Source organism: Anastrepha ludens, chromosome X, assembly GCF_028408465.1.
Source record: "Anastrepha ludens isolate Willacy chromosome X, idAnaLude1.1, whole genome shotgun sequence".
Taxonomy (NCBI): domain Eukaryota; kingdom Metazoa; phylum Arthropoda; class Insecta; order Diptera; family Tephritidae; genus Anastrepha; species Anastrepha ludens.
Window position 1 is genome coordinate 49173359 of NC_071503.1, and position 24456 is coordinate 49197814.

General features: G+C 40.2%; 1 long non-coding RNA gene across 1 annotated transcript; it reads right to left on the minus strand.

Annotated features, from left to right (window-relative positions):
• Positions 1 to 1379: 1379 nt before the first annotated feature.
• On the minus strand, positions 1380 to 3171 carry LOC128869182 (uncharacterized). The gene is made up of 3 exons (XR_008455226.1): positions 3124 to 3171; positions 1817 to 1909; positions 1380 to 1606 (listed from the first exon to the last, which is right to left on the minus strand). It is a non-coding gene; the product is annotated as an uncharacterized LOC128869182 (long non-coding RNA).
• Between the last annotated feature and the right edge of the window lie 21285 nt (positions 3172 to 24456).

The window sequence follows — 24456 nt, forward strand, 5'->3', positions numbered from 1 at the left end:
GTGATAACCAAAATATTTTCGGTGGGGCCATGATTCTGTTGTCAGGTGATTTTCGTCAGACTCTTCCAGTTATTCCCCGATCAACTGTTGCTGATGAACTAAATGCATGCCTAAAATCATCAAATTTGTGGCAGTACGTAAAGACACTCCACTTAACAACTAACATGCGAGTATTTTTGCAACAAGATGAAACTGCAAATGTGTTTGCGAAGCAGTTGTTAGACATTGGAAATAATAAAGTTGCAGTGGACACCTCGACCGGATTCATCACATTACCTACAGATTTCTGTCAGATCACAGACTCAAAAGTAGAGCTTATTCAGCGAGTTTTCCCAGATATAGCGCAAAAGTTCAATAACCATAATTGGCTGGGTGAACGAGCAATATTAGCAGCGAAAAATAAAGATGTCGAGGATCTTAATGCGACCATTCAGAATTTTCTTCCAGGACAGTTGGTTTCCTTCAAATCAGTCGACACCGTAATGAACCAGGATGACGTAATCAACTATCCCACTGAGTTCTTAAATTCACTGGAATTGCCAAAAAAAAAAAAATCTTAAAATTCACACAACTCTATTAATTTTAATTCAATTACAGTGAAATATAGCTCATTTGACGCAAAATTAAATTTACTATAACAATAGGGTACTGAAAAAAATCCTCAATATCGGATAATATCGTAAAAATTATGTCAAAGTTGAAAAAATAGAGAAAAAATATAAAAACTCCAAATACTTCCGTCTACAGTCTCGTCAGTTGTCATTTCAGAAAAAATGTCAACACACTGTCAAAAAGGCTTGTTTTTGTTCTTTCGAACTAAAAAAGCAAATTCGAAATCGGATGGAAATTGGCGAAGTTAGGAGTTATTCTTCACATCAACCTACTGAAAAACGGTTTTATGGCCATAAAATGAGATTTTGGGGGTGTATTGGAAATGTCTCCTATACCATTTTTCTTAGTTTTACTATACCTACAAGTTGAACTAGGTCTCCATAAAAGTATAATTTCACTGTCTCACAGTGTAATTAATCTAAGTAAGTTATATTTTCTCTGAGAAAGTTCTAACTGAAGATAAAGCGCTAAAGTTTCCTGTAAAGTCAATGAATGTTTTTTGAATTCCTTAAACTCAACCTGACTATTACTTTTTTTAGATAATTCTTTTACCGCAAAAGAAAGCTACTCCAAGGTGTATTTCGAGACCAGTTCTTCAAATCGCTTCTTTTTAGTCTTCTCACTTGACTCCCCAAAAGCTACATATGGTCTTCCACGAGAAGTGCTTTGTTCAGCAAAAGTGTTACCTTAAACAGCTGGTTTTCTTAAAATAGCTTTTAGTGATGAAGTCATATATATTTCAGAGTTCAGCCATTTGCTTTCTTTGGCTAAAAACTGTTCTTTTCTGCGAAGATTTTTTTGCCATTTAATATTTATTTTTCCACAAAAAATGCCAACAGAGTTTTCAAATTCCCGCTTAGTTGCTTTCGTGACAGTCTGAAGTCTCATTAGGTTTAGAACCTTTTCAACTAACTTATTTTTCCTTTGTTTTTTGGGCAATGAAATCCATGTATCCACCAAATCTTTATTTTTAATATTTGACAAAGTACAATACCTAAAAAATAAAAATTCGGAATAAAGTACAACTTTGCGCAAAAAAAGACCCATACCTTTAAACACAGAACAGTTTAAAATATCAAATAACAACAAATTTGGAAAGGCACCTTTTGGGACCTTTTACCAAAAATAGAGTTTTCTAAAAATAATGACTACTTTACAAAAAAAATAAGAAAAATACCAAACATATATTAAAATATTTACATACCTTGCTGAACATTTGCCATAATAAACGAGTCAAGCTATAAAATATCGAAACGTTCAGAACGAACTACCATACAATAATAAATGTTGATCAAATCTAAAAGAAACAAAATAGGATTTTATTTAGGTAGACTTTATCATAATTTTACTGATAAGGAAACAAAAAATAAAAATAAACTTAAGGTGATTTTATTTGAGCAATATAATGAAGATTTTATTTCCATTTTAGTTTTTCTAAAATATTGCTTTTAATTTTTTGATTTTTGTCCATTGTTTAAATCACTGTGTGGCCGCGGGCCACAACCCCCGACCCCGAAAACTCAAACTTAAGTTCACAGTGATGGATTTTACATAATAAAACCATAAACTCGCATACTCCTAAAATTACTTACTTAAATCTTCTTTTTACTGGACTATAAAGAACTTTATGATTTGATCAATATATATATATGTATATAGTCAAAACATATATACATTTGTACGTACATAGGCTAGGGAATCAAGTGTGCATACGCACATACAAATATGTACACGCATATGCAGAACAGAATTGTTTTAGCATTTGTTAGGCAGGAATTCGATCATTCGGATATTTACTGCCTAATTATTGCATGAAATATGATAAGGCGATGCTGGCGAGGTAGGTTATGTTGCTTTAGTGCATGCGTGCAACACTATAATTATTAAAGGTGCAATAGAACTTAGTTGTCCCATACAAATACGTTTCTTTAAAGTTTTCTTTTATTTATTTTAAATTTCAAAGTTTTATACTATGTAGAAAATGTATACATACATATATTATTCCGTCTAGTAAAATGTAAATTTAAAAAAATTTAAGTCATGGTTGCTGCAGTGCGTATGCACATACTATGTAGCACTATAAGAATTGAAGATGCAATTGAACTTTTGCACAAACATAACATATGTGTACATTGATATACATATACATACATCAATATATTGTACCAAAACACTTGTATGTTCTATGAATTCTTGTCTAAAATTAATTTCGATTTGTATGAAGTTTTAAACACACTTTAAAGCACTCAACAAAATGTGAGGTCGTTTTTTATTATATTTTGTTTAAATTCTTCTTTTTAAATTAAATCAGCAAACAACTTTTCTCAATCTTTAGTTTGCTTGAAAATATAAATTGAATAAAATTACGTTTATCAAATGAACATAAAAATGCACAAGCAAGTTCCTTGCAAAATGCCGTCGGCATTCGTCAATTTGATTTCATACAGAAACCAAAAACTGAGCAGAGCCAATGTACTTATACAAGTTAAGTCGTTTTAAATAAAAACTCACAACAACTTATTTGTTCGACATAAGTCGACTTTATTTCTTGGATCAAACTTATGAACTGAAACTTCACTTAATGATAACTCTAAATATTTATACCGATAAGTCACGTTGCATTTGCAGGTGACTTGCAGTTACCATACAGCGGTAGTGCAGCGCTAGCATAATTGCGTTCCCATAGCCGAGTTGCAGTGTTAGCTTATTAACTGTAATACAGCGATATTGACGCTTGTTGAATTACACAGGTCTGCAAAAAAATGGGTTCGGAATGTTCTATAAAAGTGTAGTGTCATTTCCGAAGTAATTTTTTGCGTAGAATCCGAATCCGGAGTTTAAATTGCTCTATCACGTCAGGACTTTGAGATATCCTAACCTAAAAGTGCAAAAAACGCTGTTTTTGCCCATTTTTGAGGTTATGTAGCTACGAAGATTTTGCTCTTCATAAAAAAGTAGATGTGGTATTTTAAATTATAAGTCTTCCTCTTTTAAATGCCGTTGAGTTTGCTCAAATATCTTAATTTTTCACTGAGATATCGCATTCTGACGGCGCTGCTGGTATTGGGCAATGCCATTTTACGTAGTTAGTTTTTCGGGGATATCAAATTCAGACATTGCGGATCATCAATTTGTATTTAGAAAAATGCATTCTACTATTCAATAGATCCATAGAGTTACTCATAAAATCAGACTTGAAATTAATTGATGCTGTATAGCAGTACTTTGGACGTTGCTGAAGCGGGTGACGAAGTGTGGCCCAAAAGGCTTACTTCACAAATTAAAAACAATACTATGACTACTACCTCTTCAGAAAAAGCTGGTTACGTAGCTTTCTATTTTAAATATGTTCAGATTTTCATCGAATACCAGCTGAAGTTCCGCATGGCAGCGATTTGTTATCCGCAAGCGTACCACCACTTGATGAAATGAATTCATTAATTGGCACGTTCCTAGGCGATACAATACTATTGACATCAGATAAAAGCTTAACTTTCGCTACTGAAAAACTGCAGCGATACACAAACGCAGCTAGCCATGATTCAATTATAGAAGGTTAGGTAAGTAATGACAAGGGCGCCTTGACACTCCCTTATTTTGGGTCTCATTTACGAAGGATGGAGAAAGAGGGAAAAATGTTTTCCCCTTCTTGCCTAAAGGTAGTAAAAAAGTACGTAAAGTAGGTAATTAGTCCTATAATTAGAGAAAAACTAAGTAAGGTTATTTAAACTACATTAAAACAAAACAACAAAAAAATTATTCTCTTCTTTTAAAGCAAATATAATATTTATTTAGAATATTTTCGATGTTTATCTAACAACACAAGAGCACGCACGAACTATGTTTTGTTACTTAAGTATGTGTTTGAAGTTAGTTCGTAGTTGTAAAACAAATATTAGTTAGATGTTAAATGCGAAAAAGTAAAAACATGGAGTCTCTAACGGAGTATTTTCATTACATAAAAAGGAAATGCTGCTAGTAAACAAAATAAGCTTTTATGTAGGCTTCCGAGTGTATTTTTTATTACAAGTTTAGTAGTTTATAGTTTAAAGTTTGTTTACTTAATATACTTGGCTCTAATATTAGTAAGTGTTGGGAAAATTTATTCATATGGTCCAAAACAAATATTTCATATATTGCTAATATAATTCATATATTTACGGTAACCGAATGCAATGATAAAAATTGCGGAAAGTGGCTCATATGGGTGTTGGAACGCTGCACTGATTCGAGCAAATGTAGGGACGTTGAACTTGCGCAGAAACCAAAAACCTGTAAACCAAAAGCAGAGAACGTTAAATATAGAGAATTCTCACGAGCTACGAATAGTGTGAATTGTCAAAAATGAAGTGAAACCGCGAACACTATTTCACCTCGCTCAACTCGAAGGTGGGGAAGTTCTTAACAGACCTGATTACAGTGAATTATGTACAAGTACATTGGCTCTGCTCAGTTTTTGGTTTCTGTATGAAATCAAATTGACAAATGCCGACGGCATTTTGCAAGGCATTTGCTTGTGCATTTTTATGTTCCCTTGATAAGCGAAAATTTATTCAATTTATATTTTCAAACAAATACAACCAAATAAAGATTTAAAATCCAAGATTTAAAATCAAAGTAACTTTAATGCACACATTTTGTTGTGTGCGTTTTAGTAAATTTGATGAAAATTTTTACTAATTTTTCGAGTCGAAATTAATTTTAGACAAAAATTCAAAGAGGATTGAATATATGTATGTATATCAATATATGTATATATACATATGTATATTTTGTTAGTTATATTTGTGCAAAAGTTCAATTGCATCTTCAATTCTTATAGTGTTAGAAATGTATGTATGTGCACATGCACTGCAGCAACAATGACCTACCTCACGACGCATTGCCTTATCATATTTATGTGCATTTGAATATGCATTTTTTGGTCCTGTGCCAAACGAAAATTTTTTAAATTTACCTATGTATATTACAGGGAATAATTCATATATGTATGCATTTTATAGATAGTACAAAACTTTAAAATTTAAAATAAATAAAAGAAAACTTCAAAGAAACGTATTTGCATACATATATGGGACAACTAAGTTCTATTGCATCTTTAATATAGTGTTGCACGCATATGTATGCACTGAAGCAACATGACCTACCTCACGAGCATCGCCTTATCATATTTCATGCAATAATTAGGATGTAAATATTCGAATGATCGAATTCCTGCAAATGCTAAAACAACTTCTTCTGCATATGCATCGACGCATGTGCATGTGCGATGTATATGCACACCTGATCCCTAACTATATCTATATATCAATCAATCGATCAAATCAAAAAATTCTGTATACAAAACGCTTCATTACATTTTCATTACCAGGCACACAGGAAGATGGCATATGCAAATATAAATATTGAATTCAAGCAAAACAATGCTTATTAATATACACATATGCATGTACATACAACCGCACACACAGGGCATTCGCTTTATTCCTCAAAATGCGTATGTCGTTCAAAGCTAAAATTCCATGCCTAGCGACTACAAGAACAAAATGCAGTCATAGACGCAGGCGTAGCGGCCATCATTCTAGTTGCCATAGCGCTGAACAGTCGCGGCGGCGCCGAACAGTTTCAACTATTGTACTGTGCAACAAAAACTCATCTTCAAAAAATTCATTGATAAATTCGAGCTCATAGTTCTAAGAGCAAGAACTTTCATTCATAAAACGAGCCGCCCATATGCCAATTTTCTCGACAATTCGAAAATAGTCAATATTGGAATATTTCGCGAAGAATTATTTGCCAATATTTGATAAATCTTCAATTTTTGTCAAGTCGAGTGCCCGCGGCATCGTACATATGTATGCAAAAATATATGTATGTAAATATGTGTATATGTACAATGCTGTGCCTATGAATATGCGCTGCGCCATGAGTGCGCGCTGGATTTCTTGCGAAGTTTTACCGTTTTATCTTGAGCTGTGGCTGGTGAGCACACATACACACAGCATATACATATGCGCAAATGTATATAAATTCACAAATTTACATTTGCATATGCCATCTTCCTGTGCGCCTAGTAATGAAGCGTTTTCTATAGAGGATTTTGATTCAGTTGGAAGGGATTCAACAAAGTTTTACAGACACCAGACAGACAGACATTACATATTTATATAATTTTGGATGATTTGGAAAAATTCAAATATATAGGTCATATTAAAAAGCTACCTAACATTCTTTGCTTCTAATCACCAACAAATTCTTATCGACTGCTGCTAAATTTACATAATTCAGCCCCTCACTGTTAATTTTTGTTGAAAAATGTGTCAGTGGTGAAATTGTCTTCGCGAGACGAGTACCCCTCGAAAATGAACACTTTCCAGTCATTAAGACTTCTCTATTCATTAACGTTCTCTGCCAAAAGTCTTAAAAATTGTTAACTTCAAATATTGTATATAACTACGACTTACGTCCCTTGTAGACGGAAAGTGCGAGGACTTGATTGTAGATCTACGTGCAGCGTACTGTTCTAGACCCGGTATGGTATCGGAGGAGACAGCCAGTTCGGAAGCCAAGTCGATTTCAGTGGCACTAGCAGCAGACACATAACGATCATCACCACAGCACGCTTAATGTCATCCATGAAATTGTCCGAAGAACCACATATGATAATGGTAGAAACACACGCATTCTTGCCTTCGTTTCTAAAAAGCACTACAGTTGTACCACTTAGCTCTTCAACACACCCCCCGCTGCACTTACGCGCCTGTGAACTCCTGCAAATAAAAACTTTGAAATACAATTTATTTATAAATATTCTAACATAATTTACTAACTTGCAGTTCTAACAACCTATGAAGGAAAAGATTTAATTAAAATTTGTACAAATGCCTAATTTACATGCATGAGTAATCACAAACGAGTGCTGCGTGTAGCAGAAATACAGCTTCATAAGACCGACTATAACCAGAATCAGGACATGATCGATCTAAATAATGAAAAACATTATTAATTTGCAAAATATTTTTTTTTTATTACAATACTTACTCGAATGTTTCCAATTAAATAAACGGTTTTCAACGAATATGAATAAAGCAACGTGTCAAAATGGAAACAGTGTTGCCGACCACATAACTTGCACCAAAAGTTTAGTTTTTACTACAATTCAAAAGTTTTCTCGTGAAATATGTACTCTTTTATATTAAAAGCAACACGTTTTCAAATAAGGGAGCCGATTTGTCAAGAGGGAGAGAGAAAGCTGCTTGCTTACCTAACCTTCTATAATTGAATAATGGCAGCTAACCCTGGAAAGTCATGCCTCGTCGTTTCGACGACGCGAGTTTTTATTTTACCGTTATCGCACTGTTCCTTTGTTTGTAAGGTGCCTTTCTTTTTTACAGCGTTAGTCGCTGTTGAGCTGTTGACGCTTGCAGTTGGTTTGCCCTTTTTTGTTGACCACTTATATTTATTTTTGCCCTGCAAAGTATATTTATTAAAATAAATTATATATGACTTGGCTCTCAATAAATGTAAAGGTATGTTATCTTCATCTGTGTCGGTTGATTCTTCTGAAGAACTCGTATCCACTAAGCTTTCGTTTTGTTCGATTTCTGCATCAGATTCTAGTTCGCTGTTGTCTAACTCACCGTCTTATCCATTCTCGTCGTCGCACATTGCAAGAAATTTCTTAATTTCTTCGTCAGTATAAATTTTGCTGGCACTCATTTTGTATTACAACTGTACATATCAAACAGATAAATAAACAAGAGAAATAACTTCGGAACGAAAAACTCACACAAAGTTCCACCAGAGATCGTGGAGGAAATTGTTCAATGGATAAACATTGAGATTGCTAATCGTAAGTGTAATACGTCAATGTTTTGCTATGATTTTTTTTTCTTTTTTTTTGTCGGGACAACTAGCAAGTGCAGCACTCAGACATTAATTGAGTCCATTGTACTACACTTGGATTCCCTTTTAATTTTCTTTAAATCTACCTGATCTCCGAAGAAATCTGAGTAGATCTTGTGGTGCCAAGGAGCCAAGATGGTCGCTTCTTAACACATCAGTGCCAAAGACCTCAAACCTGATTCGGGCGAAGGCGGGGCAGACACACAGGAAGTGGTCCGCCGTCTCATCCTCCTCTTCACAAGCTGGGCAGAGTACACTGTCTGAGATGCCCAACCTTTCCATGTGCTTTGCCCACAGAAAGTGGCCCGTCATCAGTCCAACCAGCCGTCTGCACTCCCCTCTGCTTAATGGCAGAAGGGTTTGCGACAGTCGATCGGACATGACAGGTAACATCAGTTTTGTCCATCTGCAGCCTCTCTCAGCCTGCCAAGCTCGCTTGTGGGTAGTAGTTACCCATTTGCTAACCGTGGCCGTGATGGCCGCAGAGGGGAGTGGCAAAGCGGGCTCTGGGCCAAAGAAGTTGGCTTCAGAGCCCATCTTAGCTAAGGAGTCAGAGGTCTCGTTACCCGCGATACCCACGTGTCCCGGGACCCATGTTAGCATCAGGCTATTATGTCTGCCGACATAGTTCAGCCTGGATTTACAGGACTTCACTACCCCTGATGTGGTTTCAGGGCTGTCTAAGGCCATAAGCGCTGCTTGGCTGTCGCTGCAGACACGTATAGATCTGCCTCTCCATCGTTTTTCCACAACAAAGTTCATCGCTTCTTGAACTGCATACACCTCCGCTTGAAACACAGATGCATGCATTCCAAGAGCAAAGTGCAGTTTTGTCCCGCTGGATTCCACGTAGACCCCAGAGCCAGAGCCATGCTCGGTCCTGGAGCCATTCGTAAAAATGCGAAAACAGTGTTTGCCGGGCTCATTTTCTGAGTCTCCCCACAACTGAGCCTCTGGTAGCACTACACTGTATCTCTTTTCAAGTACGACTCTTGATGGCATTGAGTCAAGGGGCATGGAGAGAATCGTTGGATCGATGTCCATGCCTTCTCTGTGTTCCAATGCCGGACAAGGGCCGTACCAGTTCCCACTGTGTTTCAGTCTGCAGATGGCCTTCAGGGCCTCTCCTCGGATGAAAGCATCAAGTGGTGGTAAACCAATCAGAGCCGGGCCTGAAGTAGTCGGAAAAGCTCCGGTGCAACAGATGGCCACAATGCGCTGTAGTCTCGATAAGGTCCTCCTGACTCCCACTAGGGATAGTCTACTCATCCAGACCACTGATGCATAGGTGATAATGGGTCTTGTCATAGCCGTGTAGATCCATAGGACCTTGCTAGGAGAGAGACCCCACGTTTTCCCAAAGACACCTTTGCACTGCCAGAAAGCTGTCAGCGCTTTGGATGCTTTTGTCTCAACGTGTGATTTCCATAGGAGCTTACTATCGAGGATTACTCCTAGATATTTAATTTCCTTGGATAGCTGGATTGTGACTCCTTTTAGCCTTGGCAGAACGAGTCCGTCAAGCTTCCTCCTTCTGGTAAAGAGGACAATACCAGTTTTGGCGGGATTTGCCGACAGCCCGTTCGCACAGCACCAAGTGTCAATCCGATCCAGAGTTTTCTGCACTTTCCTGCAGATGTTCATAAGCGAAGAGCCTGTTACCAAACAAGCAACATCGTCCGCATATGCTTGTGCGTAGACTCCCGACTCGTTTAAGGTGGTGAGTAGAGGATCGATTACCATGCACCAGAGTAATGGAGACAGCACACCGCCTTGGATGCAGCCTCTGTTAACCCCAGATGACACCTGCAGATCTTCCTCTGCACGCACCGAAACGATTCTTTGAGCCAGCATCGAACGAATCCAATTTACTAGCACCCGGTCTACGCCGTGCCTACTAGCAGAGTTACACATACTATCAAAAGTGGCATTATCAAACGCCCCCTCTATGTCTAAAAAGATACCCATAGCGTAGTCCCTCCTGTCGATGGCCAGCTCTACCCTAGCAACAAGGTTTTGCAGTGCCGACTCGCAGGATTTTCCACTCTGATAGGCATGCTGAAATAGAGACAGAGGGTGAGCCTTCAGCGACTTCTGACGTATGCGCAGTTCCACCAGTCGCTCGAGACTTTTCAGCATGAAAGAGGTCATGCTGATTGGTCTAAAGCTTTTGGGGCTGGTGTAGTCGTCTTTTCCAACCTTTGGGATGAAAGCGACCCTCACCATCCTCCAAGAGCTTGGTATGTCAGCCAGTGCCAGGCATGCCGAGAAGATTTTCTTCAGGACTGCTGTCACGAACTCTGCACCCTCCTTCAGCATGGCAGGAAATATGCCATCTGGTCCGGGCGACTTGTAGTCGCCAAAAGATTTGATGGCAAATCGAATGGCGGCCTCATTCACCACAGATCTGGCAACGAACCAGTTATGCCGAGAAGGTGTAGCAGCTCTGACAACTGCCTCTATCAATTGCCGGCTGATGCTTATCTGATTACCAGGAAAGTGAGACTCCATCAGCAAGCTGAGTGTCTCACTTTTCCGCTCCGTGAAGGAGCCATCAGATTTCCTAAGTGACCCCAGCTTTGCCGTTGGGTCCCTTTTCAGGATCCTAACCAATTTCGCCGTATCACTCAGAGATTCAATACCGCTGCAGAATTCCCTAAATGAGGCTTTTTTCGATTCCCGAATAAGCCTCTTGTAGTTCTTCTGAACATCACGGTATCGCTCCCAGTCCTCTGCAAGGTTAGTCTTGAGGGCCCGGTTTAGAAGTTTTCTCGACAACAGCCGCCTCAATGGCCTGTTCTTTTCGAAGTATTGGTGGCGCAACGTCAAGGTCCCGCAACGCCTCCCTAAACTTCTGCCAGTCTGTTTTTCTTGGGTTTCTAGAGGGCAATGGCATTTGTGCCTCCTCGCCACACTGAAACTCAATGTACCTGTGGTCCGAGCACGAATCTTCGGCAAGGACTCTCCAGTTCTTGATTGACCACCCAAGTTTTGAGTTTGATAGGGTTAGATCAATCACCTCCTGCCTTCTAGCCGTTACAAACGTTGGCTGTGAGCCCTTGTTTTGTATGTCTAGGCAGGAGGACGCGATAAATTCGAATAGTCGAGAGCCCCGTCCATTGCACTTGCTGCTGCCCCAGATTGTATGCTGGGCATTAGCATCGCAACATAGGATGAGGCCCAGACTGCGCCGCTCATAGAACCTCACGAGACTAGTGGCCTTCCCGGGTGGTGGCCCTTCCAGAGCATCGCAAGGAAAGTAAGCAGATGCAATCACAAACTTCGACCATCCGCGTCTACCTCTATAACACACCTCAGCCGCTACCAGGTCTTGGCAACAGAATTGCTCAAGACCCGTCACAGTGAGATGGGATGATACTCTAAGACCGGTCCTAGGTCTGCTAGAACTCCTGTCATATAATAACGTGGCCCCTTTCAGCGCACTTAAGCCACAGAGACGGCCCCTAAAGACCCAGGGCTCTTGCACTGCTGTTATGTGGGGTAATGTGTGCAGCTGGGAAAGCCTTCTACTTAGTAGTGCAGTAGCGGCTTTGGAATGCTGCAAGTTAATTTGCGTCACCGTCAAGGGACGATAGCTACAGGAATCGTCCGAGTCACTCACTCTCACACCCGGATTCTGGGCACGTAGACAGGATAGGACATCCGCCGTAGACAGGTCTGGATCCGGAATCCAGCAGATGGCCTTCCTGAGGGGTACACTCTCCTCGCTGTATACTGCGAAGCGAGTGGTCCCCATGGGGGGGCACGTTATTGACCACGGTCCTGATCCACTCGAAGTTGGCCAGAGACGCGCACGTCACCTTTATGGTGCCGTCCTTTGTCTCATAGCCCTTCGCGTTGGCTTCTGGACCGGAGGCAATAACCCGACGCATCAGTTGGCTTTTGCAGTATTTGATTTCTGCATCCGTCAGCTGATGGTCAGGCCCCAGTTTTCCAATCACAGCCACAGGTCGTGGGCCAGCAGCCTTCTCGCTATAGGATGGCTTGGCCGCACCCTTGGATGTGCTTGGGCGAAGGTCCAGCTCCCGATCCTCCACTGACGAAGATTTCGCCGGGCAGACAGCTGTGCTGGACATTTTGTCGAGGCGCCGATAGAGACGTGGCTCAGCAGAACCTTTTCCCGCCACATTGGCTGGCGCCAAGACCGCGCTCGTACCTTGGGGGGTCGTGGCTCGGCCATTGGCGGCAACCGCAGGGCAGGGAGGTGTGCTGCTTTCAGCCACCGTCTTTCTCCGCTTGCCTCGAGAGCGAGACAACTTGGGAGTGCCTGTGCAAACCGTAGATTCGGTAGCTTCCGTGGGTGTCACTTCCGCTGACCGAGGTCGTTTGGTAGACACAGACGCAGAAGGGCCGGCAGAGCCACATGAGGATTTCTCCCGCATGAGCCTTGCCCGCCGCTTTCTTCTCTTCCTCCTTGCCGCGCTCTTCGATTTCCCTGCTTCTTTGGGAGGTCGTGCAGCCACCGAAGAGACCTCACAACTCAGGCCCTCAGAAGCAGGGAAACGTTTTTCAGACTCTGAAGGAGAGGAGATTGCGATAGCAACCCCCGTCTCCTCCAGGATGCGCTCTCGCTCGTAGAGCTGAGAGACTTGGGTAATGGTTGGGGCCTCCAGAATCCATGCCCCTGCCGCCGAAGCGGGTGGATTGCCACTTGTGTGGATTCCACCTGGAGTAATAGAACCATTGTTTTCCATTACCTTTTGGTTTTTTTCGGGACTCCTCCCTAGCCAGTTTGGTTCGCGGATGGCACCCTGATTCTATGCCAACTTTGAGTCATCACACGAGTGTTGAACCCACCCCATCAGGGAAGGCCACTCTTGTGATGCCAGGGCTCCCTATCCACCACCTGGGACGCGCCCGATGGGAGATCAGGCAACTCCACACGGGGTTTGCTATGAGAATGATCTGACGCTTCTATTATATAAGCCGAAGCCGAGTAAAGTAATATATTTACTACCATCCTATAATGAGGAAGGAGCAGTAAACCCCAAATCCAACAAACCCTACATGATCGAATTTTACAACGAAACGAAAGCAGGCGTTGATACTTTTGACCAAATGGGTAGTGTCATGAGCTGTTCACGCAAAACAAACCGATGGCCAATGTGTAAATTTTTTGGCGTATTGAACATGGCTTTTATAAACAGCCACATTATTTATTCACACAACGTATTTCAAACAAATAAAACACCTCTTAGTCGTCCAGCTTTTATGAAAAAATTCCATTCTGCCCTTATTCAAAGTCCCTTGACAAACAGACTTGAAGTACCAGCATTGTCTACGTCGTTGCGATCAAATATTGAAAATGTTATTTCTTATGATTAAAATACCCCAGATACTAATCGCCAAAAAAATTTAACAAAAAAGAGAAAGATTTGCGCAATTTGTCCCCTTGCAAAGCGACGAATGACGAAATCATTTTGTGCAAAATGTAAGAAAAGTCTTTGTGGGGAGCATAAAATAGAGCTTTGTGCCTCTTGTACAAAAGGAGAACTTTCATTCCTTCAAGTATTTAATTTTTTTAGTTAATAGTATTATCTTTATGAAAAAATACCATTCAGTGAAAAATATGTTAATAAATTTTTAATTTTTTTGTTTGTTTCTTAGTTTGTATTTTGTACAAAAGCCAAATGATTCAGAGCTGTGAAAGTTTTATTTATAATAAAAAGATTTAAGAAAAACTATTTGATATTGTTTTATTTAGAAGATATATAAACAAGGCAATGTGAATATATTGATTTTCGTAGGTTTTGATAGATAGGATAATATATTAATGACTTTGAGTAATGCCGTCGTCGAATCGACGAGGGATGACCTCTACGTTAAAAAAATAACGACGACCTTCTAGGGTTAAGGAATGGTTCGATAACTGATGATTAAAAAGAAATGAGGGCAAAACCTTACAGGTTATATTTACTACCAAACCAAAATTTACTTCCTTTTACAATAAATGGCAAAGCACTTACAATAGAACCAACCGCATAAGTACCTAGGAATTCACTTGGACTCGAAGCTAAATAAAATTTACCACATTAAGCAAAAAGTCAAACACATAAAGGAAAAACTTCGACAACTTTATTGGCTAGTCTACTCAAAATCTAAACTTAATATTTGTTAGTGTTGCTCTGTTAGTGTACATAACAATGATTGAATAATATAATATATATCAAAGAAATCAAAAACATAACAACAAGGCACTTAGACAAAATACACAAACACAATACATAATGCAGAAATCAGCGAATTCTAGAAAGTGAAAGAAAAACTAAAATACGTCTAAAGGGAACTGGACCAAGCGACCTAATGGATGTTATAAAGGAATAAATATGTAAAAATAGTAAAACTATTATTGTATTGTTGTTGAATTGTAAATAGATAATCTGATTATTATGTTGTATATTATTTCAGGGCACATATACCTGTAAACGGCCATACTTTCCCTGAAAATTATTTAAAAAGAAGTCAATATATTTTTTTCAAAATTGGCATACAGTTTATTTATACATTAAAATAATATAAATTTTTTTTTTATTTTAATCATTTAAAATGGTGGATGTACACACAATTCTTCCAAGAAGGTCGCAGCGGGGCTTCTCAATCGGCGGGCATTGTAGCATAGGCGTCAGTGACCTAAATACAAAAAACCAAAAATTTGTTTGTTTATTAATGTCATAGTTTCTATATGAATCAAACAAATATGGAGAAAAAATTCGCGGAATAAAGTGCTTAAAAAAATAAATGAATTTTGGGGTGAATTTTCTATAGAAATTAATATCATAAAAAAGATGTGTCCAAAATTTCAGGGAGATCGGTCAATAACTTTTCGAGTTGTCGCGTACGCCAATTCGAAAAATATAGTTTTGAGAAATACGCGTCTAAAGTCGACAACGTAACTATACCTTTCCCAGTGCTCGAACGCAAAGAAAAGAGTCGTCACGGTTGACGATCTATAATAAAGGGGGTTTCAATTGGCGCGGGTCGATTTTGGCGCCCTGTGGCAGCCATTTTGTTTTGGTGACATCTGTCAAATCTTTTGTTTATTATTCAGTTGTATATGCCAAATCATCATGGCAAGTTAGACGATTGAACAGCACGTTCAAATGATAAAACTTTATTATCAAAATAAGTGTTCATTAACGCAAACGTTGCGCGCATTGGGCCCATTTTTTGGTAGACGTGGTGGCCCTTCAAAGTCGACTCTTCAACGTTTGGTGGCCAAATTTGAGACGACCGGGTCAGTAAACAATCAGCCAACTTGGCGAATTTTGCGTCGGGACTTGGGAAGAATCGTTTGGAAGAGAACCCCAGTTTCGGGCGAAAAATCATCTTTAGTGACGAGGCGCATTTTTGGATGAATGGCTGTGTTAACATACAAAATTACCGTATATGGGACGACACCAATCCACACAAAGTTCACCAGGTGATAATGCATCCTCAAAAAGTTACCGTTTGGTGTGGATTTTGCGCCGGCGGCGTCATTGGTTCGTACTTTTTTGAAAACGACGTTGGTGAGGCGGTCACCGTCAACGGCGAGCGCTACACAACGATGATCACCAATTTCTTATGGCCCATATTGAACCATATGGACCTAGACGACATGTGGTTCCAGCAGGATGGCGCTACGTGCCACACAGCAAACGCCACGATTGACATTCTGCATGAACGATTTGAGGGTATGGCTATCTCTCGCAGGGGCGATGTGAATTGGCCACCAAGGTCATGCGATTTGACCCCGCTAGACTTTTTCCTGTGGGGTTTCTTGAAGTCTCAGGTCTATGCAAATAAACCACAATCGATCGATGCTCTAAAGGTGAACATAACACAGGCCATCGCTCAAATTCAGCCGGATCTATGGGGAAGAGTCATTGAAAATTGGACCACTCGGATCCGTTCCACCGTAAGAAACCGAGGCGGGCATTTGAATGATGCCATATTCAACACTTAATGGCATATATGCGCCTTTTAAATAAAAAAATAATTTTGTCAATAACTCACACACAGCTTGTTTTATTCCATTTCAACATCTACCCGCCCTTTTTGAAAAGCCCTTTAAAAGAAATACTTAAATTTACGTCCTAAAAATTTTTTCACATTTTCTTAAACGAATATTTTAACATTTTAAGAAAAACAAAAATTTTTTTTTTTTCAAAATATTTACAGGTATCTGTCCCCATAAATTATTTTCGTTTATTTTAATTTTATCAGTAAATTTTTTGCCAAATTGTTAAATAGTATACTTAATGTCAACAGACAGATGTGTAGAATAAATGGTGAAGATAAAAAAAACCTTTTTTTTAAAGAGTCTTACATTTTATATAACAAATGTCTAGTAAGTTGAATCAGTATTTTTTGTTAAGTGTAAATCTTATAAAGGGTGACTTTTTAAGAGCTATAGGAAAGTTTTTCAAAAAAACACAAGTAAAATTCAGAAAAATGCATGACATTTTTATTTAAATCGATAGTACAGTCCATATAATTTAATGTTTGAAGATTATTTCATGCAAATGTTGACCGCGACTGCGCCTCAAATGGTCCATCCGCTTAGTCCAATTGTGGCATATTCTTTCCCATGTTTCGGCCGGTATCTCACATATAAATTCTTTAATGTTGTCTTCCAATGCGTTAATTGAAGCAGTCTTGTCTAATTAGAAATGAGCTTTAACATAGCCCCACAAAAAATAATCTAAAGGCGTTATATCGCACGATCTGGGTGGCAAATTGACAGGTCCCGAACGTGAAATAAAATGTTCACCGAACTCGCCTCTCAACAAGTCCATTGTTTCGTGTGCTGTGTGGCATGTGGAACCGTCTTGCTGTAACCACATGTCATGCAAGTCAATCTCTTGCATTTTGGGCAAAAAAAAGTTGGATATCATTTCACGGTAGCGCTCACCATTCACAGTTACGTTATGATCCAATGATACCTCGCAATTTTACGGCCAACTTTCCAAGAGCCCATTCACCAAAAATTCTGCGTTGCGGTAGGTCGTTCGGCTTCAATTCTTGCACCAGCTGTATTTTGAAAGGCTTCACACCTAAATCCTTTCGCAAAATGTTCCACGTTGTTGAGTAACAGAGGCCCAATTGCTGCGAACGGCGACGAATCGATAATTGATTGTCATCATTAACACTGGGCGATACAGCAGCGATATTTTCTTCAGTTCGCACTCTACGTAAGCGTGTTGATGGCTTGATGTCCAATAATGTAAATTTGGTTCTAAATTTAGCCACAATAGCTCGAATAGCCGCTTCAGTGAGTCGATTAAACTGACCATAAAATGGAAGAAGCGCGCGATAAACTTTCTTAACAGAACACGCATTTTTATAATAAAATTCAATGATTTGCAAGCGTTGTTCGTTTGTAAGACGATTCATGGTTAAATTATAGACCAAACTGAAGATGTTTGACAGTGAAACAAAACACGAAACGTGCGTCAGCTGTTTAAACCAACCGTTTAAAAGGATAATAGCTAAAAAATCAACCGTTATATACCAAGGTACATCAACAGCTGACTGAACTTTTTTTATGGTTTTGGCTGTTCTCTGTTTCTGTAGAAGCTGTCTTAATACAGAAGAAGAGGAAACAGTCAGACACCTTTTATGTGAGGGTGAAAGCTTAGCTATGAGGAAGCTGCTCACTCTTGATACAGCATTTTTAACCGAGGTAGCGGACATAGCGCATCTAAAACTAACGAAGCTTTTCTCGTTTATTAAAGCTACCGGATGGTTTAAACAGGAACCCACAGGGTACGTATAAGCTCCAGTGGTATCACACGTCATTGCTGCTTTTACTCTACTGGTGCTACCACGTAGATGTGCTTTGATCACATGTACAAAATTCACTAGAATATGTCAAATTTACGAATCTCATAGAAATTATAGCACAGTTTTTGAATTTCGTGAAATATCTGCCATCGAAGTATATTCTGTATGTTAATCCTTAAGAATTAATCTGATTTTAACAATATTCGTCCATAATGTATAATGTATAGATGTATACTTTAAACTATACTAAGAATCATTAATACCTCATTATACCAAGGTGAATTCTTAAAATCGTAAGAGGATCAATGAGATTAAACACGTGTATCAAACTTCAAAATATGATTTGAAGAACTGAGTAGGTAATAACATAAAGTAAGGAGTAGCTGCTCGAGAAAGTTGTCAGCGAACTCGATATTCCAGTCTGGCTTCAGATAGAAATATGCACGTCGATATTCAGAGTCATAGACTACCTAGTAAACGAGTGGAAAAGTACTGGAGGCAAAATAATATTACAGCTGTATTTTAAGATTTTAAAAGAGCTTCCGAGACAACAGTGATTAGCTGTTTTAGTGAAGCCCTTAAGTATAATACTTTTATTATTTGCATTTCCTGCACTCGCTTACATTTATCAGCTGACCAAATATGCAAGGTGGACACAATGTAAGGTATACTTAGTTTTGCATAAATTCTGTTACAAATTTTACAGTGTATATGACGAGAACAAATTCGCATAAAAAAGTTACGTTATTTTTGCTTTTGTTCGTATGCATTATCTACTCATAAATTATTATATAATCAGTTTCGTGGCAAATTCCACTTGTTAACAATGGAGTGGGGAGCTAAGGAAAATAGCATTACAAATGTGTGGTAAACGCACAAGTGGGATTTACGAACTGCTGAAAAAACTTAATATAATATTTCGAAAATGTTTCTCTACCGCACGATAATCCCTTTTCCCAAACGTCTGAAGTGGCAAACAGAAAAAGAAGCGTTCGTCCTCCCGTGGCTAGAGCCAGTGCAGCAATAAAAGCTGTTCGGAGAAAAATTCACAGAAGTTTCCTTAGAAAGCAGAAAATTATGTCCAGGGAAATGAATGTATGAACCAGATCCATTTCAAGACTAATTAGAGATGATCTCCACATGAAACCCCTCCGTAGCTCATCAACGGGCTTGAAGAAAATTAGTCTCGACAGATGCAAGCAACTTTTTCAGTGGCACGCGGTCAACGGCCATGAAAATGTTATTTTCACAGATGAGGAAATTTTTACTGTTGAAGAAGCTTCTAATAAGGAAAACGGCAAAATCTATGCTAAAACTAAAACCAGGGTTTCAGCGTGTCCACTTTGGGCTCGGAATCGGAGAAAATGGCCTGTCGACAACCTCACAGAAATTTGAAGAGTCTCAAACAATCTTTGGTTCGAGCAGCTACGTCAATACCAATGGAAACCATTCGTGCTGCAATAGCTGAATCTCCTAATCGTTTGAAAGCTTGTGTAAAAGCAAATGGTGACCATTTCGAATGAAAATTTAAATAACTTCATTTTACAATAATATTTATATGCCTATAAAAAAAAATAAATAATTGGCGCGTACACTTCTGTTAGGTGTTTGGCCGAGCTCCTCCTCCTATTTGTGGTGTGCGTCTTGATGTTGTTCCACAAATGGAGGGACCTACAGTTTCAAGCCGACTCCGAACGGCAGATATTTTTATGAGGAGCTTTTTCATGGCAGAAATACACTCGGAGGTTTGCCATTGCCTGCCGAGGGGCGACCGCTATTAGAAAAATGTTTTTATTAATTTTGCTTTCACCGAGATTCGAACCAACGACCTCTCGGTGAATTCCGAATGGTAATCACGCACCAACCCATTCGGCTACGGCGGCCGATATATATATATACCTATATGTATATATAATTGGCGCGTACACCCTTTTTGGGTGTTTGGCCGAGCTCCTCCTCCTATTTGTGGCGTACGTCTTGTTGTTGTTCCACAAATGGAGGGACCTACAGTTTCAAGCCGACTCCGAACGGCAGATACTTTTATGAGGAGCTTTTTCATGGCAGAAATACACTTGGAGATTTGCCATTGCCTGCCGAGGGGTGACCGCTATTCGAAAAATGTTTTTCTTTATTTTGGTGTTTCGCCGAGATTCGAGCCTATGTTCTCTCTGTGAGTTCCGAATTGTAGTCACTCACCAACCCATTCGGCTACGGCGGCCTCCTTAATATTTACATGATTAAATAAAACTAACTTCATTAAAAAAAGTGTTATAATTATAACGGACTTAACAGAACTGTAACAGAACTTATAGCAGGACTAAGTAAGTAATACCATTGCAAAAAATTCAAGTTATTCTTAAGATATACTCAGTCTTAAAAGAGTTTCAGTTTCAAATACTTTAGAAGGAGCAATGGCTATGCTTTTCAAAGCCGCGTATGCTCATCTCCGAGAAGACAATCGCAAGTTTTCATGACAAACAGATTTAACCAAAAACATGCACAAAATAATTCGACTTTCAAACATAACAGGCCAAACTTCCAAAATTTTAACCGACGCAATTCTAATTGAAGGTAAGATTAAGTTAGGTTAGGTTATGGTGGTAGTCGGTCTGCACGACCAACTCACTTAGACCTTAGAGGTCCGTTGTGGTACCACTGTGTTACACGGGAACCTCATTTAGTAGTTTACTCGTGGCCATGGGTTTTCCCTCAATATCTTTAAGTCCCGGAACCCAAATAAGGCTGACCTTGAATACGACACTAATATTATTTAGAGCTGCCCGGCATTCCTGTGCAACCTTCGATCTTAGTAAAGCCGCATTCATTGATTTGATGGCCGCCTGGCTATCCAAGAATATATAATATTTATAGTCGCTTTTGTTACGGCGTGCGAATTTAGATATGTAGCTATTTCTTTTATAGCTACTACCTCTGCCTGATAGACGCTGAAGTAGTCTAGTAGTCGAACGGATAGTTCCAGTCCTAATTCCTTCGAGAAAACTCCATAGCCAACCTTATCGTCTAGCTTGGAACCACCATGGCCCTGGTGTCTGCCACTCCCTTCTTGACGGTATTCTCGTCTTGAAGAGCCTTTCAAAGGTGAATCTAGGGATAGAGTAGTCTATTTTTTTTTTGTGACTATTCAGAGAGTGCAAAATAGAAGCGTGACCAAACCACCGGTCTTTCCATAGCGCCATACTTTTGAGTCTGAGCGCCGAGGCGGCGGCCACGTGTTTCCCTACCAGATTTAGGGCGGGTAAATTGATTAGCACTTCCAGCTCTTTGTTTGGGGTAGTCCTTAAAGCGCCAGAGATGCATAAAAAAGCTGTTCTTTGGACCTTACTCATGATTTTAGCGTAAGTCACCTTTTGAGCAGATGGCTACCATACAAGTATTCCATACATTAAGATTGGCCTAACTACAGAAGCATAGAGCCAGTGCGTAATACGAGGTGTTAGTCTCCATTTGATACCGACCGCTTTTTTGCAAGTATATAATGCAACGTTGGCCTTCTTTACTCTTTCCTCAATATTATGTTTCCACGTGAGTATCCTGTCTAATATGAGTCTTAGGTACTTGACATTCTCTTTCAAAGAAATCTCTCACCCAATGTGAGAGGACCTACCTGCCTTGGGTATGAAGGAGACTTTTGCCTCCCTCCAGCCTAGCAGAATGTAGCCCATGTTAAGACAACTTCGAATGACAATTTTGATAAACGGTAATATAATGTCCCGTGATTGCTGCAGTTTGGCAGGGTAGATCCCGTCTATTCCTGGCGATTTATAAGGACCAAGGGTGTTAATAGCCCATTCGATTTTTGCGTTTGTAACTAAGAGATTTCCTAGGTCGGATTGCTCTTCGTTATTGGTGGAATGGGCTTGTTCCACCGGTTTGTTTCCTGGGAAGTGTGTGTCTAGGAGAAGACCTAACGATTCCTCACTTGACGTAGTCCATGTATTCCCTTGACCTTGTAGGTAGCCTAGGTTGCATGGTGTCTTTGAGAGAATTTTTCTTAATCTGACCGCTTCTGAAGTTTCTTCAATTTCTTTCCAATAATTTTGCCAAGATTCACGCCGCGCAGTTCTAACTGCTTTTTTGTAGTTTTCCGTGGCCTTGGCTAGATTAAATAGTGTTCTATGGGATTCTCGTAGCGAGGTTAGCTGCTTGGGCCACCGAGGTTGTTTAGACTTCCCTATGGGTCGGACAACCGGACATCTGGCTGCTAAGGAGCTGTTCATTGCTTTAGTTACCTGATTAACCAGTTTATCCCGCTCCCCACAAGTAATGGGGTTTTTGGGGGCTCTCTTTGGCAGTAAAGCTCTTAATTTTTTATTGTAAGCTCCCCAGTCAGTTTTCCGTATATTTCTGAACTGACTAACTTGGGGAGACCTAGTGTCGATCTCGAATTCGATATACCGATGGTCTGAGAACGAATTTTCGTTTGAAACTCGCTATCTTTTAATGTGATTAGAAAACAAAACTTCCTCTCTGTTTATAGTAACAAAAGTCGGCTCTGAGCCTAAATTCTAAATTCTAGTTTTATTTTCTACAATAAAGTGCAGTAGTGACTCACCTCTAGCGTTAGTGTCGCTGCTCCGCCACAGAATGTTATGAGCATTTGCGTCGCAGGAGACAACCAAATCTTTGTTCTTCCGGGCTACCTCTTGCACCAGAGTACGGACTTCGTCCGTCTCTGTCATAGGCAATATAGGGGGAGGCTAGCCAAAAACCGGTTTTCACGAGCTTGTCACTCTCCTCATCTGAGGCCAAAGCTGGCTCGTCGCTGCGATAGATTCGAATGGTTGCGTCAACAAACCCGAACCTTACGACATTGTTTTTCTGCGCCAATGGGCCGAGCGATTCTCCATTGAGGATGAGCATCACCTGTCGCCTACCTTTTACTGGCTCCTCTATTCTACCTACCTTCCAATTATGTGTTGGCAGGTCTCTATTGCAGGATTTGAAAATTTCCTCAATTTTATTTGGCTCTGCCGACTTGGCTGGAATCCAAACTCGTGCTCGAGGCCAGTTCGCAATTTCATCCTTACCGACCGCTTCGAGTTTGGCTCCCAGCCAAACCTCTCCTACCTTACTTACGGGCAAATTGTAGAGCGTGGCTGACCTAGTGTCTTCGCAGGCGATGAGTTTAGCTCTACCTTGATACCAGCCTGCGTCATGACAAAGGGGAGGAGGTCCAGGGTGTTCCTCTACGACCTGGAGGTACACTTCGGCGATAGCCTTCTCAATCCACCTCCATTTTCCTTTAGGAATGACTGCTTCCTCCTCTCCCTTGCCGATGACGGCCAGTATCTCACCGCTGCCTTTTACCACCTCACTAAAGGTTGGATATTTATGGCCACCTACCTTCTGTCTTTTGGCGAACCTTTCCATTGTCTGCTCTGCAGACCGTTGTCTTTTAGGAGTAGCAACCGCCGGTTTTCCCAAGTCGGATACTACTCCCTTTGCCCACTCTAGCGATATTACTCCCTTTGCCCACTCCAGCGATTTAGCCTGGTCTTCGGTTAGCTGGTCTATTGAAACATCTCCTAGTCTAAATAATACCCTGTTGGCCGCCTTCTTCTCATAGTAATTTTGCTTGGAGGGACGGACATGTTTAGCCGGTCCACCCCGTTCTGCGCTTATAAACTGCCTAGAGGTAGTAGGCCCTTCTATGGCAACCTGCCGGTTAAACCTAGAAGCAGGTACCGACCCCCGCCCTCTATAAGAGGTTGAGGTGGGATGGGGGTTATTTCTCCTAAGCAGAGTTGCCTTGCAGCTCTTGCTATCGACTGATTTGAGGCCGGTTTACCCAAGCCTCCTCGCCCCTCGCTGCCTCCTGCAGTATTGTCCTGGACCAGCCCTTTCGCTTAGTTCCCCTCTAGCTCTTAATAGCGGCGGTCTGACCACTGACTTGCTCTCGGCTGTAGCAGTAGTCGAAGCCACCTTTGTTGGTTTTTTGGGAGGACCGACCTCCTTGTAAATAATGTTTTTCCTGTTCGAATTCATTTTTGGTCCCACGAGTGTCGGACAAGGGAGGTCCGCCTGTGTAGAGGTCCGTGTGTACAGATAAGACTAGATAGAGTCGGAGGTCGCCAGGTATCCGGAGCACTCCGTTCGAGACTGGGCTATTTTTGGTCTGGGTCCCCAGCCAGG